The sequence below is a fragment of the Hypanus sabinus genome, chromosome 21, assembly GCF_030144855.1.
Source record: "Hypanus sabinus isolate sHypSab1 chromosome 21, sHypSab1.hap1, whole genome shotgun sequence".
Classification (NCBI taxonomy): domain Eukaryota; kingdom Metazoa; phylum Chordata; class Chondrichthyes; order Myliobatiformes; family Dasyatidae; genus Hypanus; species Hypanus sabinus.
Window position 1 is genome coordinate 51,962,209 of NC_082726.1, and position 18,362 is coordinate 51,980,570.

The 18,362-nt window shown below is 39.9% G+C and overlaps 1 long non-coding RNA gene across 1 annotated transcript in view; it reads left to right on the forward strand.

Moving 5' to 3' along the window:
• Positions 1-5,122, forward strand: part of LOC132379247 (uncharacterized) — a 79,966-nt gene extending 74,844 nt beyond the window's left edge. The window contains exons 4-7 of the long non-coding RNA XR_009507343.1: positions 832-915; positions 1,356-1,448; positions 3,503-3,661; positions 5,006-5,122. This is a non-coding gene — a long non-coding RNA (uncharacterized LOC132379247). The remainder of the gene's footprint in view (positions 1-831; positions 916-1,355; positions 1,449-3,502; positions 3,662-5,005) is intronic.
• The last annotated feature ends 13,240 nt before the right edge of the window (positions 5,123-18,362 follow it).

The window sequence follows — 18,362 nt, forward strand, 5'->3', positions numbered from 1 at the left end:
CGAGATTCTTCATCGGGACTGGGAAGGCCTTTTCACCTCCCAGCTTCTCACGTTGTAGCCCATCCCTGTCTGCCTGGCTTCACCTATCACCTTCTAGTTTCCCCTCCATCCCCTTCCCCTTCCCCCCACTTTTCATACTGGCACCTTCCCCTGTAACATCAACTGTTCACTCATTTCCATTGATGCTTCTTGACTGACTGAGTTCCTCCAGCATCTTGTGTGTTGCTCTGGATTTCCAGCATCTGCAGAATCTCTTGTGTATATAATAATAGAACTGTAATTTTTCTTACAGATCACAGCAATGTTTGTAAAGAGAAAGTACAGCAGGCAAAGAAAACTTGGATAAAGTGTTAACTCATATTGTAAAAAGAAAATAATATAACACTAGTTTGCACCATCAAAGTTAAGCTGTAGACTTAGCATGGTAACAGAGTATTAATGCAATTGCTTTAGAGCCTCTGCTGTAAGATTCACATTCAATTCCTGCTGCTGTCTGTAAGGAGTCTATAGGTTCTCCCCATGACCACTTGGATTTCCTTCTGTTCTCTGGTTTCCTCCCACATTCTAAAGATGTCCAGTTAGGGTTAGTTTTTTGAGGTTGTGCTATGTTGGCACCGGAAAGCCATGCATGTTACTGTATGTTTCGATGTACATGTGATAACTAAAGATAATCTTCCTCCTCTCCTTCATTTCTTGTTTATTTATCTACCAGGTGAAGGAGATGGTATATACCATTTCCTTAGGCTCACTTTTAGCACATGGTTAAAGAAGTGATCAATGGCTTTTAGGACTACGTCAAGTTAATATCAAAAGGACATTTTGTTTTTACAGGGATGACACTGAGCAACCCGTCCAGAAGAAGGAAGCCATATCTAAGAGTTGGCGATGATAATTCCTCTTTGAATAGATACGAAAGTATGTATTTTAAATCGACTTGTTTCAGTAGTCTGTCCTTGAATGAGAACACTGTATTCTTCTTCACAAAGGTAGCAGCTCCCTTATAAAGAAAAAAAAAAGCTCTGTATTCCCAGTTGTGCTGTTAAAGCAGCCAACATGAATTGGTGCCATTCGAAGCTTTTCAGCCCAATATACGATATAGTCGGAAGTCCACCCCAGACTGCACTCCCTCCCCTGCACTGCAATGGCACGAGCTACAGGGTTTAGGAAATACCTCTGCTTTGCTTCAGCTTGTAAATCTTCCTTCTTAGAATTTATACTCTAGAGTTGGATAACTAGAGTATTTTTATATTTAAGTTCCATGGCGTTTTGTTCTAAAGTTTTTGTATTTTAGGCTCCAATTTTATCTGAACAACTCTATTGCGTGGCAGCATGTCTGACTTCTGTTTTCTTTCCAGAAACGTTGTCAAGCCCTGTATTAGACAAAACTGTGAAACGCTGCAAACCCTTGAATAGGCGGATGTGACTGGGTTACAGTCCCTTTGATGTAGGTGAGAATGGTCATTAAGCTTCACAGACTTCATAAAAAACAACCATGTATTTTGAAACTGCCTGCAACATGATTAAAAAAAAACAATTTCTTTGTTAACGTGCACAGGAAATTTGCCTGGGAAACATTCCTGAGAAAGCTAATCTGAGTTTTATTGCCCCTGAATGAAATGGAAATGAGAAAATTCCACTAACCATGTGAACAAGTGAACTGATTTTGAACCAATTTCAAACTGTTGTAGACTGAGGATATTACCCATAAGTATTGGTAAATGGAAAGCTCAGATGTGACTGAACGTGAAAGCCAAAACCAATTTGATTTTAAATGATTTCCAACTGATTTTTGTTAAGCAATGTTGTGTGGAGGTTAACAGGCCTCAAACCAATTCTTGTGGGACCCATCCGCTAAGTTAATCCCAGAACTGACTGTCATGTGAACGAGACTTGTGTTTCGTTGTAGTGAATTCTGGATGGTCTGTGTTTAATTTTCTGTTAATACATGCTGTGTTTAAAAAAAAACCTTATGCTTGAAGTTCTAACGCAGACAGGATGGAATCTGTCACTCAGCTTATTGCAAGTTGATGACTCAGTGCAGTTTCAGCTGTAAGCAGTCTGTGATTTATGGACACCAAGTGAACTCCTGCGGCAAGCCAGCAATGAGATCACAGCGGCAACAGGGCCTTTTTTGGCTGGAGACAGTGCCTGCATTTTTCTGATTCATGCCAAACTGCTTTGCACGGCAATTAGCTCTGTCCTCATTTAGTCTTTAGTCCCAAGGGGTAATGAAAGTCATATATCATCTTCAAAGCTGCTAATTATCCAGCTCAGTTACAGGTAGGCTTTGTAACTCTGAGAAGGCCTGTCTGCAAGATATTTATTGCTCTTCCAATAAGCAAGCAAAAATACTTTCTTGAAAGGTTGCCCATACCCCTGCAATACATCCTTGACATACCTTTTGCAAATGTGTTAGTCAAGGGGGAAATGTCTTCATTCCATAGAACTCATTTTTCATTCTATAACTAAACATTCAGCTGGTAGAGAGCAAAAGCTTGAAACCTGAGAGCTCGAACATTTTGGGGGTCATTTTGTCTCTGCTGATTAACTTTAGCAATTTTAAGGCCTTGCCCACAAACAGAAAAGGTTGTGTTGGCAATTCACTGAATTCAATGGCATGGGACTACCTTAAAGTGGTCCACCTGTTGTTTTTTCAGGTTTACAGCAAGGCTACAAAGGTTTAAAGAAAACCCCCCAAAATAATTTGTCGGTGTTCATTTCTGCGGGATGCACTAAAAACAAAATCATGCTGGTTGAAAAAAAGCGGAAAGAGGCTACTTTAAGTATCAGAAAGGGGCTAATTGTCAAGGTTACATCTCAGAAAATGATTGATGTTCGACTGGTTTTCCTGTCAGCCTGTCACTAGGCAGGAATGTTTAATGTTCTCATTATTGGTTACGCTGTTGTGTATATTTCCCTGTCAGCATAGCAGACCCATCTGAACTGGAAAGCACTTCAAAGTCCTGCAGGTCATTTATCATCCTCCTGACTCTCTGAATGTTCAACCTCAGCTGAGTGTGAGTGATTTGTTATGACTTGAGACCCATCTGACAGACAGGTCTTCTGTAAAAAGAATTCCTTTTTGTCACACTGTGAAAACATCAATGTTCCCATAATGGCCTACAACTGCCAGAGGAGACCGCCACCTGACAGTTGTGTGGTCTCACTAATTTTCAGCCCAGTGACTGTTTCCTTGAGTTTAGTTTCAGTTACGGTGCCAGGTCACCATCTGTTATTTGCTGCCATAGGCACAGTACACAAGAAAAATGGATATGCTAATTGGAGTCACATATTCGTTTCATATTTAACACCCCTGGTTAAATCTCATTTTTGAAGTAATGTTTAAAAGAGTGAGACGAGTGTTTGTGTGTGTGTGTGTGAGAGAGAGAGAGAGAGAGAGAGAGAGAGCGAGAGAGAAGCAAGACTGTGTGAGCACTTGTGACAAAATATAAGGGCTTTGTTTCCTTTCCCAACCACTGACATGATTAATCGTTTTCTTCAGATCTAATTTTGGAACATAAAAAACACCACATTTATCTTGAAGAGGAATGATGTGTTGTACGCGCAGATGGAAATTTCGAGTACTGAAAAGATTAAAGTGAAATTCCACTCCTCAGACCTAATCATGGGTTGTAGATTATAATGTCGCTGTAACCAGATGGTAGGCTTGATTCCACAGCCCCTTCTTATATTAATGAATATTATACTGTTACATTTGACTTAGGTAAGTGAAATGTCTATCAAGCCTAATGGACTGCCAGCTAGCATAACACATGTTGTACCATTCACATCTTTGATGCATTTTTCATGTATTATACTAATGTAGACCTTTTTATTTCCCACTGTTTTCCATCATTGTCAATGTTTCCTAAATCTTTTCTTCACACAGAGGAAAAGTAAAACTTGCATATAGTTTCAATTTTCCCACGTAGGTCATGGCTATAACTCTGCAACTAAAACAGTCACCCCGGGCCATCAGAACAAGAACACGGTAGTAACTTGATTAACTTCGCAGTCAACATGACTGGGTATAAGCCAGCTCTGTAACAAATGTTAATTCAATTGATTTTCGTGGACCCTGATATTTTGGTGCAGAGAAGTGCAAAAAGGACAAAGCTACACACACAAAATGCCGGAGGAACTCAGCAGGTCAGGCAGCATCTGTGGAAATGAATAAACAGTTGTCGTTTCAGGCCGAGGCTTCATCAGGACCGCAGGGTGCAAGATGAGACCCTTCATCAGGACTATGGGGTCTCGGCCCAAAACGTTTATTCATTTTCATAGATGCTGCCTGATGCGCTGAGTTCCTCCACATTTTGTGTATGTTGCTCTGGATTTCCAGTATCCGCAGAGTCTCCTGTGTTTATGTAAAGGATAATGCTACCTTATTTTATGAGCGCTTTCCTGCCACTCATTATTCCCTTCAACGAATGCTTTGAAAGCTGCCTGTCTTAAGAGAGTCCCACTCTTGTTAAAAGTGTTGTAAAACTTGCGGGTCCTCATCTAATGTCATTCCCCTAGGTCCTCTCGTTGGTGCAGCTGTGACCACTTATGGCTCAGTTATAAACATGCACACCCCAGCCTCCCTTTGAAGCATTGTGGGAACTCAGCAAGCTTAAGTCACTTTATTAGTCTCTTAGTTCTTTCCCCAGTGCAGTGGGTTTTGCATAGGGAACAGCTTTCACGATGATGGTAAAGTGGATCGCAGTAAATTTTGATTGCTCATAGTTTTAGTTACCAAATACACAGGATTTTCATGATATGCTCTTTATTGAGTATTTTAAAATGGTGATGTGGTTAAGCAACTTCAGTGGAAACGACTAAGATAAAAACAATAAAATCATATCCTCCTTGTACTTTTTAATAAATGTGCATTGCAGTGGTTGAGATTGATTGTAGAAGATTTGATTCTGCTCAAGATAAAAGAAAGGCAGCTATTTAAGTTTATGGACATTTAAGAAAAAGTACCCTGGAGCACTGAATATTGTAATTTCTTTTCCAACAGCGTCCTTCTGCATCTTGGACCTACTTTCCAAAAGATTATAATAAAGGGATTATGTTTGCTTCCTTGGCCAACTGGAAGGATTTTTATGTGAATGAGTCTGGACAACATGGACCCATACTTAGAGTTTAGTTGATCTTTGGAGGGAAATGGCTATTGACACTAAAATGGCTGCTCCCTCAGTCAAGATTTCTTATGTGTTAAATAGAAATGAATTGTATTGACATGGTAGAGCATTTTCTCTTAAGTTAGATAGATAATGTTAGAAAGGAGAAATGCAAGTCTTACACTGGTTTTATACTGCAAAACATTGTATTTAACTTAAAGCCTCAAAGAATTAAAGCCCACCTTTGGCATGAAGGATATAAAATATATATTTGGTCTTCTTTCTACATCTTCTTTGTGATTTTTGTTGTTCATTTTGTTTGTAGACAGTATTAATTTTTCATTGTCTGGATGATGATGGAAGGTGGCCAGATTGAGAACAAATCTAGCTACATACTTGCATCTGTGACAAACATTTCCTGCTGAGATGCAGCTCGACCGAAGGCAGTGGATGTTCATGCCTATCTTATCCAACACAGGAGAGGTGTGTTTTCTGATATCTCATCTGAAAGACAAAAAAACACCCCGATAAATCCATAAATTCTGCCATGGACCATCTCAAGCCTGGCTATGCAAGAGAAGGAGGGTTGAGCATGTGGCTAGCTGACGAATCCCATAAAATCCCAGTGCTACAAAAATGCCAACAGAAGCCCCGAAGACCTCACCCTTGGGAGAGGAGGGATATACCAAGAAGATGGGCTATACCTGAGGAAAGGTTGAAGGACTGACCCACTGCAGAGGACTCTGGTGAGCTATTGTCAAATCCTTTGACTTCCGAAGACTGAATGAAGGAAGTAGAATACATTGTGCTCTTATATAACCATATGACAATATGCTATAGAAGCAGAATTAGGCCATTCATCCCATCGAGTCTGCTCAGCCATTCTATCATGACTGATTTATGATTCCTCTCAGTCTTATTCTCCTATCTTCTCCCCGCAACCTATGACACCCTTACTAATCAAGAACTAATCAATGTACGCTTTAAATAAATACAATAACTTGACCTTCACTGCCATCTGTAGCAATGAATTTCATAGATTCACCTCTGGCTAAAAAGAAATTCCTCCTCAATCCTGTTCTAAAGGGGCATCCTTCAATTTTGAGGCTATGCCCTCCGGCTCGAGACTCCAGCACTAGAAGAAGCATCCTCTCCACATCCACTCTGGTTAGAACTTTCAGTGTTCGATACGATTCCACGAGATCCTCCTCATTCTTTTAAACTCCTACTTATCTGCCATGATTGAACGGCAATGATTTTCCAGTCGACTGTATTTAAATATGATTGAATCTTTTGTCTAAGATGTTCTCACTATTCTAATTGTTAGTTTGATAACTTTCTTGAATGTTTGGGGGTTAAACTCTGCTTAAGAGAGAGGAAGATCTAAATCCCGCACCGTGTAGAGAGAATGCAACATGTCCTTTGGATGACCCGTTAAACCGAGCATTCTGTGGATTTCAAGCCATGATTGCCAGGAAGGAATAATCGAAACATTAAAAACCTACAGCACAATACAGGCCCTTCGGCCCACGATGCTGTGCCGATTATGTACTTATTTTAGAAATTACCTAGGGTTACCCATAACCCTGTATTTTTCTAAGCTCCATGTACCTATCCAGGAGTCTCTTAAAGCACCCTATTGTATCCGCCTCCACCACCGTTGCCGGCAGCCTGTTCCATGTATTCACCACTCTCTGCGTAAAAAACTTGCCCCTGACATCCACAGGGAGCTCAGCAATCTGTCCCTTAATAAGCATGACTGAAACTAGTTATCTGATCATTGTCAGTTTGCCTTTAGTGAGAGCTTATTGTGGGTAAATTGGTTGCTGCATTCACCACATGAAACCAACAGCTATGCATTCGATTGGTTGAAAGACACTTTGGCATCTCCTGAGATCATGAAAGGTTTATTTAAATACAGGTCTTTCTTTATCTGTACATATCCTTCCGTTACTTCGCTGACATGCTTTGAAATCTTATCAGAACAATCAGAACCAGAGAGCCCCTGACACTGAAAATGTGACATGTCTTTGGACTAACTGTGACTAATGATGCCCTGTGAGAGAAAACAGCACTCACAACTACTTGGAATAACATGTCTCCTGCAGAAAATGCAATTGGGTGGACTGGTCCACTAATTATATTGATTTTATGTTGTCACTTGTATAAGTTTTTACACTGAGATGTTTTTATCCGCAAATTTGCAACATATGTTGAAGGCATTGTCTCTTAACTAATGGGTATTTCCACAATACAGTGCCACATCTGAGCCTCTCCTTATTTGTGAGCCTAACTGTATAGTCTCAGCTGACATGGTCAATACTCTTCCTCTGCAATGTTATAGAGTTATAGAAAAGTACTGCTATATAAGCAGGCCCTTCAGCCCATCTAGTCCATGATGTACCATCTAAACTACCTACTTCCATTGACCTACACCGGGACCATAGCTCTCCATACCCCACCTATCCAAACCTCTCCTAAATGTTGTAATCGAACTCGCATGAACCACTTGTGCTGGCAGTACCTTCCAAATGCTCTGATAACCCTCTGAGTGAAGAAGTTTCTTCTCTTGTTCCCCTTAAGCTTTTCCCCTTTCACCCTTAACCCATGACCTCTACTTGTAGTCCCACACAAGCTCAGTGGAAAAAGCCTGCTCGCATTTACCCTATCTATACTCCTCATAATTTTGTATACCTCTCTCAAATCTCCTTTCAATCTTCTATATTCCAAGAAATAAAGCCCTAACCTGGTCAATCTTTCCATATAACTCAGGTCCTCCCATCCCAGCAACATCCTTATAAATTTTCTCTGTATTCTTTCAACCTTATTTACATTTTTCCTGTAGGTAGGTGACCAAAACTGAACACAATACTTCAGATTAGGCCTCACCAACATCTTATACAACTTCAACATAACATCTGATCTCCTGTATTCAAAAATTTGACTTATGAAGGGCAATGTTCTGAAAGTGTTCTTTATGACTCTATCAACTTGTGATCTGACATGCAATGTGTCCTCTTTATCAGCAGCCAAACCTTGACCTTCTGAGAGGGAATCCCTGTTAATTTTCTATCAAGATATAACATTTACATCAGAACCAAGATGACTTTGAGCCTGTACTCACTGGAGTTTAGAAGAATGAGAGAGGGATCTCATTGAAACCTATCAACTATTGAAGGTCCTAGAAAAAGTGGAAAGGATGTTTCCTGTAGTGCGGGAGTCTAGGATCAGAGGGCATGCCCGCAGAATAGGATGTCCTTTTAGGACAGTAATGAGTAGGAATTTATTTAACCAGCTGGTAGTGAATCTGTGCAATTCACTGCCACACACAGCTGTGAAGGCCAAATCACTGGGTATATTTAAAACAAAGGTTGATAAGTTCTTGGTTAGTAAGGGCATCAAAAGTTATGGGGAGAAGTCAGGAGTATGGGGTTGAGGAGGATAATAAATCGGCTATGACTGAATAGCGGAGCAGACTCAATGGGCTGAATGGCCCAATTCTGTTCCTATGTCTTATGGTCTAAAATACTAGAAACACTCAGCAGGATGAGAAACATCTGTGGAAAGAGCAAAAGAGACAACAGACCAATGATGTTTATCTGAACCTTAAGAATTCTGGTAATCTTTACCGTTATCTCTGTCCTGTTCTCCATAGATGCTGCCTGACATGCTGAGTATTTTCAGGATTTTATGTGTGTGTTCTTTCACAAAGCCTTCATCTGCATTTTTTTCTAACTTACAGTTAATTTTCTGACATATTCATTATGTTACTTGATCATTATTCTGGAGCCCCTGCAATAAAGACCATGCAGATAATGGGTTTCAATTGCATCCCAGTTCCCGAAGCTTTAAAATTCAAGCAATTAAATACATTTAACATCAATGAAGAATCCTTCTATATCTGAGTGCAATGGTATAGATGGCCAAGGATGGCCAGAGAAATAAGACCTTCATTGCTGTCCTAAAAGCCAGCAGCGTAATGGACAGTAGGTAAGTACAATAAGTTATACGAAATTTCACAACAAAAATAAGCAAGATAAACATAACATCTGTGCAGGTTGAGAGAAAATAAACAGATACAATCTGAGGTAGTGTTGACGCTTTTCAGGTTAGTTCAGGAACCTGACAGCAGAGAGGAAAAAGCTGCTTTAGTTCTTTATATGACTATCTCTGTTATAAGCTTGTGCAGTGTAATGCTATGATACTTAACCTGGCTATTCCACTCAGCTAACCTTGTTGATCTGACTCCTAAAAGGCATGTAGGAACAACCCACACTACCTATCAGCTAATTTTTTTCCCCTTTTCACTGAGAGGAACAATTAGCCTACGTTCTTCAGCTCTCCCTGAAGGTACAATTGTGATGTGAACTCAATCCTGTTCCTTAAAGCAGTGCACTGAAGCAACAAAAATGCTCTATTACAGGTGTAGAAATGTTAATTTGAGCAGAAACTTTATAAACCACCTTAAAATATTTGAAGGAAACATGTATTTTTATTTATTTACTTATTTTTATTTAGAGATAACAGATCCTTCTGGCCCAATGAGCCCATGCCGTCCAATTGCACTTCCATGTGTCTAATTAACCTATTAACCCATTTGTCTTTGCACTGTGGGAAGAAGCCGAGCACCTGGAGAAAACCCATGTGGTCACAAGGAGAACGAACAAACTCCTTACATGCAGTGGAAGAATAGAACCAGGGCTGCTAGAATTGCAAAAACAACCCAAGCAGGAACAAATAGTATTCAACCCATAGATTATTTAAAAAAATTCCTTCCAAGTCATTTCTGAAAGGACTCCTTAATCCCAACAACATTGCGGGTACACATCAGTCAGAATAGAGTGTCAATATCCTGTTGCACCAATGTTCTCCATTTTCTTGTTCCCTTTTCCTCTTTTTTTCCCAGAGGAATCACACTATTTCACTGATCAGGAATGACCTGATCCTTTCTGAGGGTGAGAGATGGGGTGGGGGGGGGAAGGGTACATCTGCTTCAGCGCAGCTCAGACCATTTTGATGCATAAACTGGCACCTGATATTTTCTAACACTATGTGTCCTTCTTGGCAGGTTTGCTGGTATAGAGTTTGGCACTTTGATGAGCAAGTCTTGGTGAGCATCCCACGAGTAGACTGCTGTAATTGTTTGGAGCAAGCAGCATTCCTGACTGCATTGGAGAAATGAGGATCAAGGAGCAAAGTTATTCGCCATATACATTTACACGTATTAGGAATTTGCTGTGGCATGCTGGTCAGTGCGTGACATGCAAAGGGGAGAAAACAACATTCAACAATTATAAGAATGAAGAAATTCTATTTAAAAAGTTATAGATTAAACTATGGATATGGAATAAGATGTGCATAAATACATAAATACTATCATTTATTTACAACATAAGCAGCATAATAAAAAGTGGTTTAAAGTGTTTGCAGTGCAGTTTACTGATGGAGTAGTAGAGGGAGGTGAGGAATGATAGATCAGAGGACTCTACAGTTCATGTTATATGTGTTTCTGGTTTCTAATTACTTTTTCTATTGCTATTTTGCCCGATTTTGATTTGCGGATTGGCCCAACGAATAACACAGCACTAAATTGAAATGAACTGAACTACACTGAGCATTCCTAAACTGTTTCAAGGACTCTGTGATTTAAAGTTTAATATTCTGTATGTTCTACTTTTTCCTATTACACCACTTTTTGCAGTGTTCATGGCTTCCTTCAAGGTATCAGTAACCTCCTCTCAGTTTCCTAGGTGGGGACTCTGAACTCTGGAATTTTTTTGACCAGTCGGGATTGTTAGCCCTGGAGCTGAATCCCTGAATCTGGAGGACCAGTAGACCACTCTTAGTCTGGCCTCTACCCTTTGACCTGTTTGGTACGGGAGACCTGACCAAGAGCCAAAGCATGAAGCCCTGACTCCAGCCAAAATAGCACCTAGGTCACTGAGGCACGCACGCCTCCAAGCCATGAGGAGTTTGTGGTCATCTTGGACGATTCTGTGTGTTATTCGCTCAATTTTTTTTGGTATTTGCATGATTGTACTTTTTTTTTGTGTGTTGGATGTTTGATGTTTTCTTTGAGCAGGTTCCATGTTGTTCCTTTGTTCAGTGGGTGCCTGTGGGAAGACAAATCTCAAGGGTGTATGCTGTATCCATACTGTAATAATAAATGTACGTTGATTCTTTGAATATCTGCTACAGTCAGAGGGGACAAACACTCTTCAAGCTCACAAATGAATTTACTATGAATGTGAAATTCTACCAAGGTTGAACTCCAACCCATTGTCTAATCTTACATTGTCTTTATTGTATTGCCTATTACGTGCTCTTGGTGGCAACTATATTAGGTACCTCCCATATCTAATAAAGTGGCCACTGAGTGTGTGTTTGTGGCCTTCTGCTGCTGTAGCCCATCCACTTCAAGGTCCGACATGTTGTGCATTCAGAGATACTCTTCTGCACACCACTGTTGTAATGTGTGGTTATTTGAGTCACTGTTGCCTTCCTGTCAGTTTGAACCAATAAGGCCATTCTCCCCTGACCTCTCTCATTAACAAGGCATTTTTACCCATGGAATTGCCAGTCACTGCATGTTCTTTTGGTCTTCACAACATTCTCCCTGTGACTGTTGTGTGTGAAAATCCTAGGAGACCAGCAGTTTCTGAGAAACTCAAACCACCTCATTGGGCACCAAAAATCATTCCACGGTCAAAGTCACTTAGACCACATTTCTTCCCCATGCTGATGTTTAGTCTGAATAACAACTAAACCTCTTGACCATGTCAGCATGCTTTTATGCATTTAGTTGCTGCCACATGATTGGCTGATTAGATATTAGCATTAACGGGCAGGTGTTCATGTGAACCTAATAAGTGCCCACTGCATATTAGATGCACATCGCCTACCAATGCTGTGTCTGTTTAATGATAGGCTTGTTCTACACATTAATAAAGTATGAATGTGTTGATTTATTAGCATTATCTAATTTAAATGTATCTGACCATTTGTTGTCCAATGGAAATTGACGTTAGTACATAACCATCTGCATCTGATGTGAAATATTTGTCTGATCTCAACATAACAAAACATAAAACTGGCAGATGATACTATTCATGTGAAATAGGCATTGCAGGCCAATTGCCTCTTTAAGGAGATGCCTGATCTTTATTTGCTTTGATGTGCATGCTTGCAAATAAAATCTGGCCAATTTAAAAGCAAGCTAATCTGCAATACACATCGATAACACATTCAAATCTGCTTATAGCTGTACTTACACTAGTTTCTTCAAGAGAACTGGTTACAAACCATGCTGTTGTGTGTTAGATATAGGGGTTTCTGTGACAAAGTAATATAATGTTGGCAATCAGAAGTCCATCTGAGTATGTAACTAATTTTAAATTAATGCAATCCATCCCTTAGTACATCAAATGTATAGCTCTTTAAGAGCAATGTGATAGGCTTTATTTTAACCTGACAGTCAATTGATTGAGGATATTTGGAAGGGGAAAGTACAACTGCGGCAAAATGGTTCTAATTTATGTAGATTATAGTCAATTGAGGTTTTTCTTATCTTGACAGTTATGGATGTACAGTATGTTTCGGTTCCAACACAGTCGGTTGGAACCAAATTATAGCTGCAGGTAGTTTAAATTCACAATTTTATGATGAACAAATTGTTGCCACAGTCAAGGTTAATTTTCAAGACATGCTTATTTTTTTTGGTGGGGGGGGGGGTGTGCGAAAAGAACTACAGGAGCAATATACCTGACAAATTGGTAAGACCGATTTTTGAATTTAGCGCTGTCAAAGAAACCAATGTTGAGAGCAGAATAAGACTTGTCAGATATCAGAGTAAATTTGATTCTTGTCAGCCCATTCAGCGCAAGGGGAGGTTGGTTTCAGAAGAATCCCATCAGCTCTTAAGTAGGTTCACTGGGAACTCGAGCTGCCTAGGGCCCACAAAGAATACCTCAGTTACTTGAAAGATGGTGGTCATTTGCTTGGGGAGTTTTTTGCACGTGAGTTGAAAGATATTCGAAAGAGTAGACTCCCAGATTTCTTGGTGGGCCCTAGAGAAGATTCCTGCTCTCCAGGTACAAAAACACTGTGGATTCTCTTATCCTGACAGTCTATGTGACAGTCTACATATAATTGATTTTATATGTACCTCACCAATTTCCAGTAGGATTACTGATTGTTCTAAAAGACAAAGTTTTGCGCTAGTTGTCACATATACATTGAAACGTTGAGACATAGAGTAAAACACAACATTTTACAACAACGACCAATTCAGTCCATGGATTGTGGTGGTGCCAGCCCTCAAGTGTTGTCACACTTCCAACACCAACATAGCATGCCCACGACTCACTAACCTAACCATATGTCTTTGGGAGCAAACCAGAACAGCAGGGGGAAACCCATGCAGCTGTAGGGAAAACACGCAAACTCCTTACAGACAATGGAGGGAATCAAACCCTGATTGATGATCTCTGAAACTGTAAAGCATTTTAATTAATTACTACGCAAGCATGCCACCCTAAATACTTAACTGTCAGGAATAGGATTCAAACCCACACCTCCAGTAGACCCTACAACCAGAATACAGCTCCTTGGCCTTTTGGCCATCTGAAAAATGTTTCTGTGAGAGACACCACTCTATATAAGCCATCCACTCATAGAATCATGAATTTAGCTTGCACCTTACTGCGCATAGCAACTAACCTTCAATATGGGAGAAATCCTAACACCCCGTCCCCTCCATTTCCCATCCCCTTTTCCCTGTCTCACCTCATTTCCTTGCCCGCTCATCACCTCTCTCTGGTGCTCCTTCCCCCTTTTGCATCCTTCCATGGCCTTCTGTCTCTTTCACCAATCAAATTCCCAGCTCTTTACTTCATCTCTCCACCTCCAGGTTTCACCTGTCACCTGGTGGTTCTCCCTCCCACCCACCTCACCTTTTAAATCTACTCCTCAGCTTGCTTTCTTCAGCCCTGCCGAAGGGTTCCGGCCCAAAATGTTGACTGTGTTGTTTTTCCTTAGATGCTGCCTGGCCTGCTGAGTTCCTCCAGCATTTTGTCTGTGTTCCATAAAGTCAGTGCGTTTGAACAAACAAATCCTTATATCAACTTTGATCCCATCACTGTGTACACTGAAGCATTTGGAAGGATGGTCCTTGACATGAACGATTAATTCTGTTCTTTCTCATCAGATGCTGCCTGACCTGCCAAGCACTCTCCATATTTTCACACATTGTGTGGTTGGAAAAATATGGAGTAACATTACTGACAATTAGAAGGAACTAGTAATGTTTTTCTTCAGCATGTCTGGGTCCTATTTGAGCCTGTGGTGTAGAAAAGAAATCATGTTGAAGGAAAGCTAGATATGGAACGGTTGAAGTTTTAATAAAGTATGAGAAATGAAGATAGATGGAGTGCAATTTTTACATTGTGGCAGGCATACACTCTATGTAATCCAACTGCTGATATTTCATTTCATAACATGACCACAAAAAATTATTTCATGTTATGCTCGGCTTTTAATGTAAAATATACAAAATTGAAATGACAAGAGGATAATAAAAATGACAAGTAAATTATTGCCCAATATATAAAAAAGCAAAGAAGTGTAACTCTCACTGTTTTGGTTAAAGTCCCCTTTTCAATATTTCTCATGCCATTAAAGGCATCTCAAGTTTGTTGGTGCTTGAGAAATCAAAGTTCAAAATTCAAAGTAAATTTATCATCAAAGTACCTATATATCACCATATACAATTCTGAGATTCATTTTCTTGTGTGCGTTCATAGTAATTACAAAGAAACATAGGCCGACAAGCAACTAATGAGCAAATACAAAAAGAGATTAAAAAAAAATAAACAAACAATAATTATCAAGAACATGAGACGAAGAGTCATTGAAAGCCAGTCCAAAGGTTGTGGAATCAGTTCAGTGTTGGGGTGAGTGAAGTTATCACCTCTGGTTCAAGAGCCTGTTGCTTGAGGGGTAATAACTATTGCTGAACCTCATGGTGTGGGACCTAAGGCTCCTTTACCCTCTTCCTGATGACAGCAATTAGAAGAGAGGATGGCCTGGATGGTGGGGTCCTTGATGATGGATGGTGCTTTTCTGCAAGAGCACTAAATGTAGATCTGCTCATTGCTGGGGAGGGCTTTATCCATGATGGAATGTGCTGTATCCATTCCTTTCATACTGATGTTTTATTTGTATTGATGCTGGCTTATGTAAGTGTAGTAGTCTTTCTGCCGCTCATGTTCATTGACAAAGATAGAGTACGTAATTTACATGTTTTACTGCAAAGAAAACTACAGGACTTCATGGTATTCATAATTTTGATTTGTTTCCTTAAAGACTTGTTTAAAATACAAAGGAACCCCAGAACCAAAATTGTGCTGGGTTATCAAATTATTGAAAGTGGGTGAAATCCCCAGCAAAAATAGCAAGAGGGGTTTCAGGCCAACATTTTAAGCATTTGGATACTATTATTTCCAATTAAGTAATTTAAAAGGCCTTTTTTTTTAACCGTTGACCAAAATCTCCTTTTCTTGGTTGTTAATTTTTTTCTGTCAATTTGCTCCTACTGTGGGCTGAAGTACTTGCTTATGTTTCAAGCATTTAAATTTACTTTCCTTATTTCTCTTTAAGCTGTCCTCCTCTTCCCTGGTTATTTATGTGCATATAAAAGTATTCTACCTCTGTTTTTCCTACTTTTCCAATAGAAACTGAAAGCTCTTCACTCTCACTCTCCGTAAAGTGATTGAGAAGTCATGGACAACACACATATACAAGTTCTTTTTTTTCTCATTCGCTTACTTAAATTGACAAATCAACATACTCAAGGAGCTACTTCTCAGGGAAACTACTTATCTTGCTTGCAGCCCAAAATGACAGGATAATTCCTCTTACATTTGAGACTGCAGTGATGGACGTTTTGAACAGATGTTCACTCAACTGATGTCTGAGCTTGACATCAAAGGATTTCTTAAAATCTTGTTGTTAAACATAAATTCCTTCACAACTGCAGAATTTCCCATCCCAGATGTTACAGGTGTTCAGATTTCTTTGAAATTTAATCTTAAAAGATAATTAATTTATTTCTTAATTATTTTGTGATGAGTCAAAAGTCAATAATTTAGATTTCATCATTTAATAGCTGATTATAGAGCTAATGCCCAATTGGAAGAGTGATCAAATAAGGAACAGTATTAGACCACAAGATTAGAAGACATAGGAGCAAAAATTAGGCCATTTGGCCCATCGAGTCTGCTCCACCATTCCAGCATAGCTGATTTATTATCCCTCTCAACCCATTCTCCTGCTTTCTTCCTGTAATCTTGAACACCCTTATTAATCAAGAACCTGTCAACTTTTACTTTATGTATACCCACTGACTTGGCCTTCACAGCCATTTGTGACAATGAATTCCACAGATTCATCAGCGTCCATTGGCCAAAACGGATAATATCCTGACGAAGGGTCTCGGCCTGAAACATCAACAGCACTTCTTCCTATAGATGCTGCCTGGCCTGCTGTGTTCCACCAGCATTTTGTGTGTGTTGCTTGAATTTCCAGCATCTGCAGATTTCCTTGTGTTTGCAATATAAGATAAGGCACATGGAACTGATGCTATTAAAAACTGTTTGCTCTATGCATGATGTATCGTGTAATGACCACATATGTGCGATACTGACTCCATTTTGAACCAGTTCGGCAATAGCCTCTTGCCCCTATTAAGCAGTATAGTGTCCTAAGTAAACAAGGGGAATCCTGGCAATTTTCTCAATTAGTTTTTGCTCAAAATTCAAAGTATATTTATTATCAAAGAATGTATAAATTATACAACCTTGAGATTTGCTTACAAGCAGCCAGAAAGCAAGAAACCAGAAAGAACCCCCCAAAAAAAAACCAACACCCGATTCGCAAAGAAAGGGGATAAAAACACAAATCGTGTAAACAGTAGAAGAGTGCAACACCATTCTGAACCAAAATGAGCAGCCCAGAGTAGGACCATCGGTCCATCATATTAGTGGGCATGGAGCACAGCAGCCAGGGGCAGACCTTATTAGCTCAGCACCATGAGAGAGGGGTGAACGCCACGGGAGAGCAAGTGACATCGGCTCTCACCTCCGATCCCAATGCCCTGTCATTCCAACATATTGTTTGAATTGTCCAAACAGCTTATCGTACCTTGCACTCGGACCCGGACTCTGCTGCAGTGAAAGGCTCCGGGCTTAGAACACGTCACCCAGCGATGGGACCAGTTTTTGCCTCCAAGCCCGAAATTGCTCTTAATTTCTTTGAGTTGGCTCAGCACCCATCGCAATACAAACTTGCACTTGGGCCAGTTGGTTGGGCATTGGAACTCCTCTATCCCGACTTCTCTTTAAGAATTGTCCCAACTTAGCAGTTACCCTAATTATCCAATGGCCCAATTAACCAGAATCCACTGTACAATATTTTTTTTCTCACCAATATACAACTTCAGAAATTGCCAGTATACTGTATGGGTAAGTGATTTGGATGAGATCATATGTCTCCTTGGGCATTCTCTCAGAGCTGAGGTCGAATTGAATCTGTTCTGCTTTGTTGTGGGTTCTGAGGTGGTTGATGAGGCTAATGTAGGAGTTGCAGGCTTTCTGCCGGAAGAAAGTTTCCACCAAAGTTCAAAGTTTTAAGTTAAAAGTAAATTTATTATCGAAGTGTATACATATATATCTCACCATATACAACCCCTGAGATTCATTTTCTTGCAGGTAATCACAGTAAATACAAGAAAAACAATAGAGTCAATGAAAGACTGCACCTAACACAGTGGACAACAACCAATGTGCAAAAAAAAACATGACAAACTGAGCAAAACAAAAAGAATGAGAAAAAAAATAAATAAGCAATAAAAATCAAGAACATGAGATGAAGAGACTTTGAAAGTGAGTCCAGTTCTACGGGAACTGTTCAATGTTGGATCAAGTGAAGTTGAGTGAAGCTGTTCCCCAAGTTCAAGAGCCTGATACTAGAGGGGTAATTACTGTAGCTGGACCGGGCACAAACACACAGTCTACAGGGTAGTGGTGATTCATGGCCTCTTGTGTGCTTCTGAGACTCGGATTCAGGTCTATATGCAGGTTGAGAAGTTGCATGTGGATATGATATCTTATTTGAAATGAGTCCTTCATAATTTCTGGATGCTTCAGTTGGAAACTTCTCCAGAGGGCTGAGACTGGAGTACATTAAAGGGGCACTTTG